Here is an 18,350-nt window from a genome sequence, read left to right as displayed (position 1 = left end):
TAAAAGAAGGCCTCGTGTGCAGGTCTGAATTCACTGATGTGTGACCTGGAGGCTCGCAAAGGTCCCAGGACTTAGAAGGAGCTGTGCCCGGTTTAATGTTCTGCCTCTGGAAATTAATGATTTTTGAAGGAGAGGTCGGCAAGTTATGTAGCCTGTCCTACTTATATTATTTTGAACTGCCCCCTCACAACGCATCTTTTAAAGTTTACTGAGCATAATAAATTAGTTTATTATTAAAAGTAATAAAGTGTGCACCCAGGAACGAGCCTATTACCTCACATTTCGCAGTGTAAAAGTTGTGTTTATAGTAAGCATGAGATCTCCACCTCCTGGGTTCAGGTATTTCACAATTATTAGAAAATATTAAATGTTTTCCATATTTTATGCCTTTAAAAGACCTTTTAAAATTCCAAACAGAGCAAGGCCTTGAGAAATAGGAAGCTAATTTACCTCGTAGCTCAAATTACATGCCCTATAATTAAAATGAAATTCTGGTAATTATTTATTGTGTTAGATTTGTCAAATAGTATTATTTAAGCGATGTCCCAGCAAAACAGGAAGTTCTTGCGTACAGGACTCTGCTCAATAGCAAGTTCCTGAAAGGTGTGTTTTAATATAGTTGGATCTTGTTTTAAATATACCGAGACAGCCTATTTAAAGGAATTCTCAGGGAAGGAGTTTTTTTCTAGAGCAAATATCACCTTATGGTTTATCCATTCTGTCGACTAGCAATTTTACTCAAAGCAATCTCATTACACTGACCTTTGTCTTGAATGTGGGGTTGATGAGGTTCTCAGTAGACCTTCAGGAAGCCCGGTTTGCTTTGGTTGGTCCCTGAACAAGCGCCAGCCTCATTGCTGGTGCTGATACAAACGCACACCTTGGTCTTAAGAAGGAACGGTGAGAAAGTTCCAGTGAATCAATGAGAGGTCATCATCCTTGTTTGAGTATTCTAAGTGTGGTTTTGTAAAATAAATGATTTAATAGTGTCATCTTTGATTCTGGCAAAAAGCACTTTTTAGGTTTGAAAGGGCTTTGCATTTCAATCACACGATGGCAATGTGGAACTGAATGGAACAATTAATTACTTTTTTTTCTGTCAAAGTTTAAAAATCTGATAGATTTCAAAGGGAGATTTGGACCTTTCTCTCTCTCTCTTCCTCTTTTTAACTTAGCAGTTGTTTGAAAAGATAACTCCATAATACAGGTGATGGTAATGAATAGGAAGTTTTCTAAATTACCCGGAAGCCAAGAAGAGATCACAAAGTCATTTAAATTAGATTCAGAGAGTGTTATCTTTCAGAGGGTACAGCTTTACTTTCAGTGTACAAAGTTTTTAGTTTAGGTTTGATTGCTTTCAGCCAAAGACCATTACAAGATCTACAGACTTTATATTCAACAGTGTGAGAAAAAATTATGTACCTACAGGAAAAAATGCTGGAAAATAATATGGTCAACTATTAACAGTGGTTAGTTACAGCTGCATAGTGTTATTTTCATTTATACTTTTCAGTATTTAACACAATGGGCCTATATAAGTTTATAAAAAGAAAAAGAGAGTTTTAAAAAAATATTTACAAAACTTCCTTAGAAGTACAAGTTAGCATTGATTTCAGAGCATGGAAAAAATTACTCTTCCCAAAACAATTTCATAGATGACTAGCAATATACTATGATTTTGTTGCCTAAAATTATTAATGCTAAGTTTTGAACACGCTAATGTGAAAAGAGAAACTAAAAGTTACATATGTGTCTGATTTACTTTTTTCCGTAATTGAGCATAAATGAATATGTTCAAGTTACCCTCAAGGAGCTTCTGCTTCAAAGGACAGAATGAAAGGTCATGTTTAAGATCATCCAATTCTACAACTCTACAACTCAGTGTTCTTGATTTGAGGAGCCCAATGGGATCAAATTGGAAACATAGCAGTGGACTTGGTCTGGAAGCAGTTGCCATAAAGATTTGTGTAAGATTGACTTCATAGAATTATCTACACTGGTCACACAGAATTATCCCATATCATGTATTTAGTATAACCAACTTATTTAACAGATAGTTTTTTTTGTTTGTTTGTTTTTTGCGGTACGCGGGCCTCTCACTCCTGTGGCCTCTCCCGTTGCGGAGCACAGGCTCCGGATGCGCAGGCTCAGCGGCCATGGCTCACGGGCCCAGCCGCTCCGCGGCATGTGGGATCTTCCCGGACTGGGGCACGAACCCGTATCCCCTGCATTGGCAGGCGGACTCTCAACCACTGCACCACCAGGGAAGCCCTAACAGATAGTTTTTATGGAAGATTTAGTCCCAGATGTTGGTGTCCAGTTTTGAAATGATCAGTACGATAGAGTAGAGTAGACTCTACTCCAAAATAGAGTAGACTAGATATAAATTCAAGCCTTGTGGTCCTACATCTGGGCCTAGTGAACTGTTACTACATGGCTCACTGTGAACGCAGTGAGGGGGAGCTTCTGATTCTAGATTACTTAATTGTGTTCATATAAATATTGTCCTATTTCATGAAGTCATGATTTCTGCCCATATCCAGGCTTCCAGAGAACAGAAAGAGAAGTTGTTTCCTTCCCCAAAACTGCAAGTTTTACTTTTGCCATCTCTGTGTCATTCCAGCCCAAAGCCTAGTTATAATTTGCTTGGCCTAATTATCAAACCCAATTTTATACTCTCAGCATATCTCAACAGTTGGAGGTAGGAGGTGAGTGGCATGGGTAAATTATCCTGAAATCGAACATTTGCTGTAGATAAGCTAGAATTTGCTAGTTCAATTCTGTCAAGAGTTCTAGTTCTCCAGACTTGTGGTTGCCAAGAGGACGGGGGGTGGGGGAGGGATGGATTAGGAGTTTGGGATTAGCAGATAAAAACTATTATATGCAGAATGGATAAACAACAAGGTCCTACTGTAGAGCACAGGGAGCTATAATCAATATCCTGTGATAAACCACAATGGAAAAGAATATGAAAAAGAATATATATATATATATATATATATATATATATATATATATAAAAAACTGAGTCACTTTGCTGTACAGCAGAAATTAAACACAACATTGTAAATCAACTATACTTCAATAAAGTTTTTAAAAAAGAGTAATAGTTCTCAATTTTAATAAATTCTTTAATAATATTTTTAAAGGGACCACACAGATGCTTCAAAATGTTGTGCTGTAAAGAAGAATGGAGAAGATTTCTACATACTAGTATGGAGTGATCTGCAGAATATTTTGAAAAAAGCAAGGTGGCAAACCATGAAATGGTATGCTATTTGGGGGGTAAAAAGAGAGAGAAATATGACTATGGCTCTGTGTGCCTGTGTGTATTTACTTATATTTGTGAAAAGACCACTGGAAGTATAAATAAAAATTATTCAAATGTTTATCTATGGGGGAAGAAGAAAGAGACCAGCGTGGAATAGGGACAGAAGAAGAATTTCTCTGAATGTACCTTATTATCTAATTTTGGCTTTGGAAACATTTATGTTTTACATGTTGAAACATAAAATTATCAAAAGAAAATAATTATGGACAGCAGATAGATAAATCTCATGCATTTTTTTGTTTATTCCTCTTTTATTCTGAGAAGAGGATTTGAGGCAGATTTAATCAGAGTACAGGTGTATGCCTTATGCATTTTATAAATTTTGATTTTTCTATAATTGCTAGGGAATAAAACATTCGGGGAGCCCCTTGCCAGGTCAGTTATGTAACCTGATGGCATTGTGTATTGGTAACTGGTAACTTACTCCTACATCTGAAAAGTGACCTGAAAAACAAAAGTAAGTTTTGGGATGGATTCTGCTTTTGCCACTCAAAACACCATCACCACCACCACCACCTGACTTTCAGGATTCTGTAGGGATTCTTCATATAGGTGAGCATCTGATGATTTGCTGACTTATATTTGGCTCCTTATGGTGAAACATACAAGGTAAGTGTGTATGTAATTCACCCTGACTCCTCAAACCTTAGGTCTGGCAAATCTTAATGAATAGAATGGAATGGAGGATGGAACCGATGAAAATGTAGCTACTTTTCATTTCCCTTTTTTCTCTTTCTCCAACTTCTGCTCTTGCTTTTTTTTTTTTTTTAATGACCAGGATAACATAAAATGTCTGTAATTATAAGCATTCCTCATTTTATTGCCCTTCGCTTTATTGTGCTTGACAGATATTGCGTTTTTTTTTTTACAAACTGAAGATTTATGGCAACCCTGTGTTGAGCAAGTCTATCAGTGCCATTTTTCCCCATTTTTTCAACAGCATTTGCTCACTTCCTGTCTCTGTGTCACATTTTGGTAATTCCCCAAATATTTCAGACTTTTTCGTTCTTATTATATTTGTTATGGTGACCTGTGATCAGTGATCTTTGATGTTACCACTACAGCTAGCTGAAGACTCAGATGATAGCATATTTTAGCAATGAAGTATTTTTCAATTAAGGTATGTACATTGTTCTTTTAGCCATAATGCTATTGCACACTTAATAGACTACAGTGTAGTGTAAACACAACTTTTTTTTTTTTTTTTTTTGCGGTACGCGGACCTCTCACTGTTGTGGCCTCTCCCGTTGTGGAGCACAGGCTCCGGATGCGCAGGCTCAGCGGCCATGGCTCACGGGCCCAGCCGCTCTGCGGCATGTGGGATCTTCCCGGACCGGGGTACGAACCTGTGTCCCCTGCATCGGCAGGCGGACTCTCAACCACTGCGCCACCAGGGAAGCCCTAAACATAACTTTTATATGTCCTTGGAAACCAAAAAATTTGTGTGACTCACTTTATTGCAATATTCGCTTTATGGTGGTGGCCTGAAACCTAACCGAAATTATCTCCAAAGTATGCCTATAAATACAATTAATAAAGCTTAACTTTTTATTCTCGCTACCTATCCAAGGTCTATTTACTTTTACAAGCACTTTTAAAATATCATTAAAATATCTCACAAAGATATCCTGTGTAATTCTAGCTCATTTGATAATTTCTCTTCTGTTTTATATTTTGACAATCGGAATGAGAACTGCATTAGTCTTTACTTCTAGTTTGTAAGTCTGACATCGGCCACAAAATATTAAATTTCCTGAGGCTGGGAACTATTTAAGATATTATTTCATCTGGTTTCACCCTCTTATTTCTCACCTCCACCCCAGAACAATAATAGACATTAAATAACACATTTTGAATTGAGTTTTCCATAAGTTTTTTTATGTTTAACCTCCAAGTTGACAAGTGTATTATCCTTTCTGTTATATAGTTAATACTGACTGGACATCCTTAGCATTTGGGTGATAGAAGTAGAAATCAGATTTTCCAGCTTCTCAGACTTTACCATCCAAGAGAAGAGGTAGGCAAACAACACTCCTTTAATTGTTATTGCATTTTAATAAAATCTATTTTTCCTTTGCAGTGTTACTAATTATGGTAGAGTAGGTATTATTTGATTAATTAATCAGGCAAACAAGTAGTGCACAGTCGTCTTCACATTAAGTACATAGGTTATCCCTAAGTTCCTCTACCTCCACCAGAGCATTTTTATCCTAGAAAATGTTCCTGATTTCAAAATGGTATCCTACTACTTATTTACATGATTTTTCTTGTGACTCAGTAGATAGACTGGTTGGACAAGGGGTTAACATAACTGATGTCATTTTAATCTCTATATAGATCAATTAACTTTGTTTTAATTCATTCAGCAACTTCTTTGGAGTGTCTGCTGTGTGCTAGACATGGTGCAAGGTGCTAGGTATATAGTATTGAACAAAACAAACATGATCCCCCTAAGACTGGGAATAATGCAAGATGTGCTCTCTCACTCCTATTCAACACCACGCTGGAGGACCTAGCCAATGCAATCAGGCAAGTAAAAGAAATAAAAAGCATACACATTGGAAAGAAAAAATAATTTTTTATTCACAAAAGATGAGATAGTTTATGTAGAAAATACCAGAGATTCTGTAAGAAAGCTGCCAGAAAGAATATGTGAGCTTGCTTAGCAAGGTCACAGAACACAAAGTCAATATACAATAATGAATTGTATTTATGTATACTAGCAGTGAAAAATTAGAAATAGAAATTTAAAAAACTGTCATTTAAAATCCACGAAATACTTAGGGATAGAGCTAACAAAACACATGCATGTTTTTATTTATTTCTTTATTTGGCTGCATTGGATCTTCATTTCTCCACGTGGACTTTCTCTAGCTGTGTCAAGCAGGGGCTACTCTTCATTGCAGTACATGGGCTTCTCATTGCCATGGCTTCTCTTGTTGTGGAGCACAGGTTCTAGGCATGCAGGCTTCAGTGGTTGTGGCACGCAGGCTCAGTAGTTGTGGCTCTCGAGCTCTAGAGTGCAGGCTCAGTAGTTGTGGCACATAGGCTTAGTTGGTCTGTGGCATGTGGGATCTTCCCGGACCAGGGATGGAACCCATGTCCCCTGCATTGGAAGGCAGATTCCCAACCACTGCACCACAAGGGAAATCCCAAAATGTGCATGTTCTGCTGAAAACTACAGAACATTAGGAATTCAGAGGTGACCTTCAGTTCTCCCTAAATTGGTCTATAGACTAAGCAGAATTGCAATCAAAATCCTTTGGAAAAAGAAAAAGCACAGAACTGAGAGTAGACAAAACAATTTTGAAAAAGAAGAAAAAAGCTGGAAGACTTGCCTGGCCCTGAACCAAGATGGCGGAGTAGAAGGACATGCTCTCACTCCCTCTTGTGAGAACACCAGAATCACAACTAGCTGCTGGAAAATCATTGACAGGAAGACACTGGAATTCACCAAAAAAGATACCCCACATCGAAAGACAAAGGAGAAGCCACAATGAGATAGTAGGAGGGGCGCAATCACAGTGAAATCAAATCCAATACTGCTGGGTGGGTGACTCATAGACTGGAGAATGCTTATGCCACAGAAGTCCACCCACTGGAGTGAAGGTTCTGAGCCCCACGTCAGGCTTCCCAACCTGGGGCTCTGGCAACGGGAGGAGGAATTCCTAGAGAATCAGACTTTGAAGGCTAGTAGGATTTCATTGCAGGACTTTGACAGGACTGTGGGAAACAGAGACTCCACTCTTGGAGGGCACACACAAAGTAGTGTGCGCATTGGGACCCAGGGGAAGGAACAGTGACCACAGGGGAGACTGAACCAGACCTACCTGCTAGTGTTGGAGGGTCTCCTGAAGAGGCGGGGGTTGGCTGTGGCTCACCATGGGCACAAGGACACTGGCAGCAGAAGTTCTGAGAAGTACTCCTTGGCGTGAGCCCTCCCAGAGTCTGCCATTAGCCCCACCAAAGAGCCCAGGTAGGCTCCAGTGTTGGGTTGCCTCAGGCCAAACAACCAACAGGGAGGGAACCCAGGCCCACCCATCAGCAGTCAAGCAGATTAAAGTTTTACTGAGCCCTGCCCACCAGAGCAACAGTCAGCTCTACCCACCACCAGTCCCTCCCATCAGGAGACTTGCACAAACTTCTTAGATAGCCTCATCCACCAGAGGGCAGACAGCAGAAGCAAGAACTACAATCCTGCAGCCTGTGGAACAAGAAAACATATTCACAGAAAGATAGACAAGATGAAAAGGCAGAGGACTATGAACCAGATGAAGGAACAAGATAAAACCCCAGAAAAACAACTAAATGAAGTGGAGATAGGCAACCTTCCAGAAAAAGAATTCAGAATAGTGATAGTGACGATGATCCAGGCCCTTGGAAAAAGAATGGAGACAAATATCGACAAGATGCAAGAAATGTTTAACAAAGACCTAGAAGAATTGAAGAAGAAACAAACAGAGATGAACAATTCAATAACTGAAATGAAAACTACACTGGAAGGAATCAATAGCAGAATAACTGAGGCAGAAGAATGGATAAGTGACCTGGAAGACAGAATGGTGGAATTCACTGCTGTGGAACAGAATAAAGAAAAAAGAATGAAAAGAAATGAAGACAGCCTAAGAGACTTCTGGGACAACATTAAACGCAACAACATTCACATTATAGGGGTCCTAGAAGGAGAAGAGAGAGAGAAAGGACCCAAGAAAATATTTGAAGAGATTATAGTCGAAAACTTCCCAACGTGGGAAAGGAAATAGCCACCCAAGTCCGGGAAACCAGCGAGTCCCATACAGGATAAACCCGAGGAGAAACATGCCAAGACACATAGTAATCAAATTGGCAAAAATTAAAGACAAAGAAAAATTATTGAAAGCAGTAAGTGAAAATGACAAATAACATACAAGGGAACTTCCATAAGGTTAACAGCTGACTTCTCAGCAGAAACTCTACAAGCCAGAAGAGAGTGGTATTATATACTTAAAGTGGTGAAAGGGAAGAACCTACAACCAAAATTACTCTACCCAGCAAGGAACTCATTCACATTCGATGGAGAAATCAAAAGCTTTACAGACAAGCAAAAGCTAAGAGAATTCAGCACCACCAAACCAGTTCTACAACAAATGCTAAAGGAACTTCTCTAAGTGAGAAACACAAGAGAAGAAAAGGACCTACAAAAACAAACCAAAAACAATTAAGAAAACAGTCATAGGAATATACATATCAATAATTACCTTAAATGTGAATGGGTTAAATGCTCCAACCAAAAGACAGAGGCTTGCTGCATGGATACAAAAACAAGACCCATATATATGCTGTCTAAAAGAGACCCACTTCAGACCTAGGGACACATACAGACTGAAAGTGAGGGGATGGAAAAAGATATTCCATGCAAATGGAAATCAAAAGAAAGCTGGAGTAGCAATACTCATATCAGATAAAATGACTTAAAATAAAGAGTGTTACAAGAGACAAGGAAGGACACTACATAATGATCAAGGGATCAATCCAAGAAGAAGATATAACAATTATAAATATATATGCACCCAACATAGGAGCACCTCAATACATAAGGCAAATGCTAACAGCTATAGAAGAGGAAATTGACAGTAACACAATAATAGTGGGGGCCTTTAACACTTCACTTACACCAATAGACAGATCATCCAAAATGAAAATAAATAAGGAAACAGAAGTTTTAAATGACACAATAGACCAGATAGTTTTAATTGATATTTATACGACATTCCATCCAAAAACAGCAGATTACACTTTCTCCTCAAGTGCGCACGGAACATTCTCCAGGAGAGATCACATCTTGGGTCACAAATCAAGCCACAGTAAATTAAAGAAAATATAAATCATATCCAGCATCTTTTCTGACCACAACGCTATGAGATTAGAAATCAATTACAGGGAAAAAAACGTTAAACACATGGAGGCTAAACAATACGTTACTAAATAACCAAGAGATCACTGAAGAAATCAAAGAGGAAATCAAAAAATACCTAGAGACAAATGACAATGAAAACACAACAATCCAAAACCTATGGGATGCAGCAAAACAGTTCTAAGAGGGAAGTTTATAGCTATACAAGCCTACCTCAAGAAACAAGAAAAATCTCAAATAAAGAATCTAACCTTACACCTAAAGGAACTAGAGAAAGAAGAACCAACAAAACCGAAAGTTAGCAGAAGGAAAGAAATCATAAAGATCAGAGCAGAAATAAATGAAATAGAAACAAAACAGTAGCAAAGATCAATAAAACTAAAAGCTGGTTCTTTGAGAAGATAAAATTGATAAACCATTAGCCAGACTCATCAAGAAAAAGAGGGAGAGGACTCAAATCAATAATATTAGAAATGAAAAAGGAGAAGTTACAACAGACGCCTCAGAAATACAAAGCATCCTAAGAGACTACTACAAGCAACTCTATGCTAATAAAATGGACAACCTGGAAGAAATGGACAAATTCTTAGAAAGGTATAACCTTCCAAGACTAACCAGGAAGAAATAGAAAATATGATGAGACCAATCACAAGTAATGAAATTGAAACTGATTAAAAATCTTCCCACAAACAAAAGTCCAGGACCAAATGGCTTCACAGGTGAATTCTATCAAACATTCAGAGAACAGCTAACACGCATCCTTCTCAAACTCTTCCAGAAATTTGCAGAGGAAGGAACACTCCCAAGCTCATTCTATGAGGCCACCATCACCCTGATACCAAGACCAGACAAAGATACTACAAAAAAAGAAAATTACAGACCAATGTCACTGATGAATATAGATGCAAAAACTCCTCAACAAAGTACTAGCAAACAGAATCCAACAACACATTAAAAGGATCATACACCATGATCAAGTGGGATTTATTCCAGGGATGCAAGGATTCTTCAATATATGCAAATCAATCAATGTGATACACCATAATAACAAATTAAAGAAGGAAAACCATATGATCATGTCAATAGATGCAGAAAAAGCTTTTGACAAAATTCAACACCCATTTATGATAAAAACTCTCCAGAAAGTGGGCATAGAGGGAACCTACCTCAACATAATAAAGGCCATATATGACAAACCCACAGCAAACATCATTTTCAGTGTTGAAAAACTGAAAGCATTTCCTCTAAAATCAGGTACAAGACAAGGATCTCCACTCTCACCACTGTTATTCAACGTAGTTTTGGAAGTCCTAGCCACAGCCATCAGAGAAGAAAAAGAAATAAAAAGAATCCAAATTGGAAAAGAAGAAGTAAAACTGTCACTGTTTGCAGATGACATGATACTATACATAGAGAATCCTAAAGATGCCACCAGAAAACTGCTAGAGCTAATCAATGAATTTGGTAACGTTGCAGGATACAAAATTAATGCCCAGAAATCTCTTGCATTCCTATACACTAATGATGAAAAATCTGAAAGAGAAATTAAGGAAACACTCCCATTTACCATTGCAACAGAAAGAATAAAACACCTAGGAATAAACCTACCTAGGGAGAAAAAAGACCTGTATGCAGAAAACTATAAGCCATTGATGAAAGAAATTAAAGATGATACCAACAGATGGAGAGATATACCATGTTCCTGAATTGGAAGAATCAATATTGTGAAAATGACTATAGTTCCCAAAGCAATCTACAGATTCAGTGGAATCCCTATCAAATTACCAATGGTGTTTTTTTATGGAACTAGAAAAAAAAATCTTAAAATTTGTATGGAGACACAAAAGACCCCGAATAGCCAAAGCAGTCTTGAGGGAAATAAATGGAGCTGGAGGAATCAGGCTCCCTGACTCCAGACTATACTATAAAGCTACAGTAATTAAGCCAATATGGTACTGGCACAAAAACAGAAACATAGATCAATGGAACAAGATAAAAAGCCCAGAGGTAAACCCCAGCACCTATGGTCAACTAATCTATGACAAAGGAGGCAAGGATATACAATGGAGAAAAGACAGTCTCTTCAATAAGTGGTGCTGGGAAAACTTGACAGCTACATGTAAAAGAATGAAATTAGAACACTCCCTAACACCATACACACAAAAACTCAAAATGTATTAGACCTAAATGTAAGACCAGGCACTATAATACTCTTAGAGGAAAACATGGGAAGAACACTCTTTGACATAAATCAGAGCAAGATCTTTTTTGATCCACCTCCTAGAATAATGGAAATAAAAACAAAAATAAACAAATGGGACCTAATGAAACTTCAAAGCTTTTGCACAGCAAAGGAAACCATAAATAAGATGAAAAAACAACCCTCCGAATGGGAGAAAATATTTGCAAATGAATCAATGGACAAAGGATTAATCTCCCAAATATATAAACAGCTCATGCAGCTCAATATTAAAGAAACAAACAACCCAATCCAAAAATAGGCAGAAGATCTAAATAGACATTTCTCTAAAGAAGACATACAGATGGGCAAGAAGCACGTGAAAAGCTGCTCAACATCACTAATTATTAGAGAAATGCAAATCAAAACTACAATCAGGTATCACCCCACACCAGTTAGAATGGGCATCATCAGAATATCTACAAGCAACAAATGCTGGAGAGGGTGTGGAGGAAAGGGAACCCTCTTGCTCTGTTGGTGGGAATGTAAATTGATACAGCCACTATGGAGAACAGTATGGAGGTTCCTTAAAAAAACAAAAAATAGAATTACCATATGATCCAGCAATCCCACTACTGGGCATATACCCAGAGAAAACCATAATTCAAAGAGACACATGCACCCCAATATTCATTGCAGCACTATTTACAATAACCAGGTCATGGAAGCAACCTAAATGCCCATCAACAGACGAATGGATAAAGAAGATGTGGTACATATATACAATGGAATATTACTCAGCCATATAATGGAACAAAATTGGGTCATTTGTTGAGACGTGGATGGATCTAGAGACTGTCTTACAGAATGAAGTAAGTTAGAAGGAGAAAAACAAATATATATTAACGCATATATGTGGAAACTAGAAGAGGGGTACAGATGAACTGGTTTGCAGGGCAGAAATTGAGACACAGTTGCAGAGAACAAAGGTAGGGACACCAAGGTGGGAAAGTGGCGGGGGGTGGTGAATTGGGCGAATGGGATTGCCATGTATACACTGATGTGTATAATATGGATGACTAATAAGAACTTGCTGTATAAAAAAAATAAAATTAAATTTAAAAATTAAAACAACAACAACAACAAAACAATACTGGAAGACTCATTTTACCTGATTTCAAGACTTACTATAAAGCTACCGTATCATCACAGTGTGGCTCTGGTGAAATAGATATACAAGTCAATGGAATAGAATAGAGAGTCAGAAATAGGACCTCACATATACAGTCAATTGATTTTTCACAAAAAATTGCCAAGGCAATTATATGGAGAAAGAGTAGTATTTTCATCAAATATGGAACAATCAGACATCCATTGGCAAAACAATAAGCCTTCATTCTTTTGTATATACTTCATATCATATATACAAATTAACTAAAAATAGATTACAGATTAAAGTAATAACTACAATAGTTCTAGAAAAAACATAAGAGAAAATCTCTGTGACCTTAGGTTAGGCCAGGATTTCTTAGATACATATCAAAAGCACAAACCATATGAAAAAATGTCCTAAATTGGACTTCACAATTTAAAACTTCTCTTCAAAAGCTATGGTTAAGAAAATTAATACTAACCACAGATTGGGAAAAAATATTTACAAAACATATATCTGATAAAGGGCTTGTATCCAGAATGAACATATATACACATATATATATGAATATAATATTATATATATACTTTCAAAACACAATAATAGAAATTCATATAACCCAATTAAACAATTCAAGAATGGGCAAAGATTTGAAAAACTGCCTCATTAAAGAAGATGTAAGGAAGGCAAATAAACACATGAAAAGACTCTCCATTAACCACTAGAGAAATGCACATTAAAACTGCAAAATACCTATAAGAATGGCTAAAACTAAGAACAAACAAACACCTAATGTCACCAAGTGCTGGTGAGGATACAGAGCAGATGGGACTCTCATACGTTGCACTGCTGATGGGAATGCAAAAAGGTACAACCGCTTTGGAAAACAGTTTGAGAGTTTCTTATGAACTTAAAAATACACTTATCAAACACCCCAACGATCCCACTTCTAGGTATTTACCCAAGAGAAATGAAAGTATATGTCCAGAAAAAGACCTGCATGTGAATGTTTATAGCAGTCTTTATTCCTAATTACCAACAACTGCACAAAACCCAAATGACCATCAGCTGAGGACTGGATAAATTGTGATATAACCATATGTGGAATACTACTCAGCAAATAAAAGAACAAAGCACTGATGCATGCCACAATATGGATGAATCTCAAATGCATTATTAGAAGCAAAGGAAGCCAGAGTCTGTATAATACAATTTAAATGACATTATGGAAAACACAAAATTGTAGGGACAAAAATCGGACCAGTTGTTGCCAGTAGCTGGGGAGCTGAAGGGATTGTCTACAAGGTGGTACTATAAGGGAACTTTTTGGGGTGATGGAAATGGTCTATATTTTGACTGTGGTTGTGGTTCCATAACTCAGAAAACTGTCCACCTAAAAAGGGTGAATTTTATTTATATAAATTATGTCTTGATAAACCTACTTTAAGTAAAGTATATGTCTACATTAAAACAAACTAGGGCTTCCCTAGTGGTGCAGGGGTTGAGAGTCCGCCTGCCAATGCAGGGGACACGGGTTCGTGCCCCGGTCCGGGAAGATCCCACATGCCGTGGAGCTGCTGGGCCCGTGAGCCATGGCCGCTGAGCCTGCGCATCCGGAGCCTGTGCTCCGCAACGGGAGAGGCCATAGCAGTGAGAGGCCCACGTACCACACAAAAAAATAATAATAAAAAAGAACCCCAAAAAACAAAATAAAACATAATCCCTTCTTTCCTGGAGCAGCTATTAAACAAATAAGCATGCAAATAGATATGCAGTTACATACTGCATTCAATAATACAGCTGGCCATCTCATAAAGAAGGTCTGGATAAGGAAGTTTGCAATTTATGCTTGAATATTCAATCCAATTAATTTGCTTTAGAATTTGGTGGAGTCTTCTATTTGCTATATTACAAGTCATAGCTAAATTATAATCTTTCTGTAGGCCAGCCACTATACTAGACTCTTTACATACATCATCTTATTATTATTATTTTTTAACATCTTTATTGGAGTATAATTGCTCTACAATGGTGTGTTAGTTTCTGCTTTATAACGAAGTGAATCAGCTATACATATACATATATCCCCATATCTCCTCCCTCTTGCGTCTCCCTCCCACCCTTCCTATCCCACCCCTCTAGGTGGTCACAAAGCACTGACCTGATCTCCCTGTGCTATGCAGCTGCTTCCCACTAGCTATCTATTTTACATTTGGTAGTGTATATATGTCCATGCCACTCTCTCACTTCGTCCCATCTTACACTTCCCCCTCCCTGTGTCCTCAAGTCCATTCTCTACGTCTGCGTCTTTATTTCTATCCTGCCCCTAAGTTTTTCAGAACCTTTTTCTTTTTTTTTGGTTCCATATATATGTGTTAGCATACAGTATTTGTTTTTCTCTTTCTGACTTCCTTCACTCTGTATGACAGACTTTAGGTCCATCCACCTCACTACAAATAACTCAATTTCGTTTCTTTTTATGGCTGAGTAATATTCCGTTGTATATATGTGCCACATCTTCTTTATCCATTCATCTGTCGATGGACACTTAGGTTGCTTCCATGTCCTGGCTATTGTAAATAGTGCTGCAATGAACATTGTGGTACATGAGTCTTTTTGAAACCATAGTTTTCAAAAAGTTTGAGAAACCATAGTTTTCTCAGGGTATATGCCCAGTAGTGGGATTGCTGGGTCATATGGTAGTTCTATTTTTAGTTTTTTAAGGAACCTACATCACCTTATTTAATCCTCAAAATAATTCTATACATTTTCTACTATTACCCCCTCCTTCTTATGCAATGGAAGCATGAACACAAAAGTTCAGCAAATTGTCTTAAGTTCTCACAACTAATAAGCAGCAAGGTTGGTACTCAATCCGGACATGCATGACTTAAAAGATATTGATCCCCATGTCCTGGCCTTTTAAATGTTGTATGCTTACAATCAGAATCTCAGTCCTCACCTAGAGCTTGGCATTCAGACTGAAGAACAGGGGTAGTCCTGCCTTTTTTACAAGCAAACCATGAGATTCTGAAAAGATCTCCTGATTCAGACTGTTTACACTAGTTTGTAGTCTGAATGGTCAGTATAGTTGTGTGGATTGTTAAAGTAACTCAGAATCACACAATAGCAAAACTGCAAGGGATTTTACAGATTATTTAGTCCAGTTGTGTACTACCCCCATGCTTTAGGTTAAAAAGAGAAAAGGCAATGAACGGACCCTTGGAGGTAGAGCAGCAGTGCTGCTGGTTTCTCAGAAACGGGGAAATGAGGGATGACTTGGGAGCAAGACCTGTGTCTTGGGCTTGTGAGAAGAGACAGTAGGAAGTCAGGGTTTCCCAAAGCTGGAGGCAAGGTCATCAGCTAGAGCAGTGACAGGAGCTGCCTTGATAATAATTGCACAAGTAGCCTCCCTATTTGCTGCGTCCTTTGCAAAGTATAGTACTTATCGTATGAATTACATTACTTGTTCATAGCTGATCTATGAGAAGGTATATTGGTTGAATTCTTTTGGTTGAATGCAAGAAAAATCAGCTTAAACTAGCCAAAGCTGAAAAGAAGGATTTATTATGAAGATATAGGTATATCCCAGCAGAACCCAGCCGCAGGAAGGACCTGGAACCAGGGACTGAACATCATTAGGATTCTCTCTGCATCTCTAACCACGATATATCTCTCTTCTCTCCCTGCCTCCCTCCTTCCCTCCTTCCCTCCGTGCCCTCTCTCCCCTCTCATCCTCTGCCTTTCTGGTCCATGTAGTGATTAGAAAGTGTACAACCACAGCTCTTGAGCTCAGTCATCAGGTTCTTTTTGCTCCCAGTCCTAAAAGGGATTCAGGACCCCTTTTGCTGCTGTTATTTCAACAGAAGGGACCCTGAGTGGGCCAGCTTGGGTCAGGTGCTTACCCTGCTTTAATCAGGGGAGTCAGGGGATGGGATCCTGTTGTCCCCAGCGACTACTGGGAACCCCAGAGAGGAGGAGCTGGCAGGCAAATCAACAGGCATCCAGCACATGGCCCCCTGCCCCCTGGCTATGTAACACCTATACGCATCATCCCATACTTACGGTTCTTCAAAGATGCCTCTGCCTCACAAGGCCCACTCTTCTGGTTACAACTGCAAATGTATACTCTCCTTTCCCAACAGAAGACAGCTCAGGGTCCTGTCCAGCTGCTCTCTGTAGAACTGTGGTCTACGATTCGTAGACAATCTCACCTTTGCCATAGAAAGCAATAGCCACCCTTTTGCCATAGTAGGTGTTGTTCTCAGGTTCCAGGCAGTAGGTATCCTTGGATACAATTATGTAGCCTATCACAAGTCTTTCTTTCTGTAGGACGGGCCTTGCCCAGTAGATAAACATCCATGAAGCTACAGTGCCCGCTGACTCGGAGAGGGCTGGAAAGACCAGCTGTCTGGCCCCAGGAGACCCTGAGAGCTCCTTGGGCATGGGAAGGAGAATTCAGGGGTGTCCCCTCTCTACCAGGGAGCTGGCCTGGTAGGACTGAGTCCTTGGACCCATTACCTTGTTGCCAGGAAATTAAAACACAGAAAAACACCCATAGCTATTCACGGGGTGGTTTATCTGCACAGCTGAAAATGGTGGATATCGGACTTTAGGTCTCTGATTTTCTCCCAGCTACTGTTCTCTTTTGCTTCTAGTTTGACCACATCCATGGAGGGTTTGAGCCAGGATTGCCGCCTGAGGTGGACTGAGTTAAGGATTGTTTATGAAGCAGGCCCCTGTTGGCCTGAGGTAGGGCATCACGCAGGCAGGGCCAGGTCTGTGGCAGGTCGGGAAGCAGGACACGCCAGGGTGAGATCCCTGCGGCTGAAGGAAAGACTGCAGCTTCGGGAGCAGCTCGAGGGCCCGGCCCGAGGTTAGAGGCAGTGACTGGGGCAGTTCACAGAGGCACTTGTTTTGGGTGGAGGAGAACTGCTAAGTTGTTTATTTGGGGGGTGCACTGCCCCACCCAAGAATGTTGCAGTCGTGTCTTCAAGGAGGTAGCTCCTCCAGAGAGGGTCTGGTTTTCCCAAGTCAGTGGTTTTGTCTCCTTCTATCTAAGAATCCTGCCAGTTTGTCTCCAAAAGAGTGTTTTGCCCTCAGGGAGGATGGGGACTCTGGTGGCCCTGGACCTAGACAGAGTCCTCTTGGCCTTTGGGTTAGTAATTTTCCAATTCCATCCAGAGCTGGGGCCACAGGTGAGTGTTTGATGTGAGTTTGATGCTCTAACTAGCCCCAACAGCTGCAGGCGCCGGGGCGTCTGCACGGAACAGGCATCCCTGACAGGCCTTATCTCAGGTGGGTCGGCTGCCTACCAGGCCAGGGGAGCTGCTCACCCAAGGCCTCAGCCCAGCAGTAAAGAAAAGCATCTTGCCTTTGCCCCAAGCGTTCCCAAGGACCCTGCTAAGCCTTTTTTCAGGTGTGTTTACAAGGATGTGTTTGTTGCGTGTGTGCTCACCTCTCCTTGACATGTCCACACAGAATATGTGGCCCAAAGCTCAAAAATATGTATAGATGAATAACAAGTCAGATTGGATGTAGATCTGTGTATATAACAGTTGCCATATAAACTGTTATACACAGTTTATATGCAAACCGTACAAACTCGAGGACGAGTTTATATGGTTTGCATTTCCCAGGGTTTACCTAACTTTTCCCCACAAAATTCCCCATATTTAAATTTGTACAATCTCCAAAACAACACAAGAGTGATTAAAGGTAAGATTGGCTGTGTTTTCTGAATGCCCAGTACTATTTTGGGCTGCTTTTCAAAGTTGGTCTGGGAGGTGTAATT

Source organism: Delphinus delphis, chromosome 3 (assembly GCF_949987515.2).
Source record: "Delphinus delphis chromosome 3, mDelDel1.2, whole genome shotgun sequence".
In the NCBI taxonomy this organism is placed as follows: domain Eukaryota; kingdom Metazoa; phylum Chordata; class Mammalia; order Artiodactyla; family Delphinidae; genus Delphinus; species Delphinus delphis.
This window is presented reverse-complemented; position numbering follows the sequence as displayed.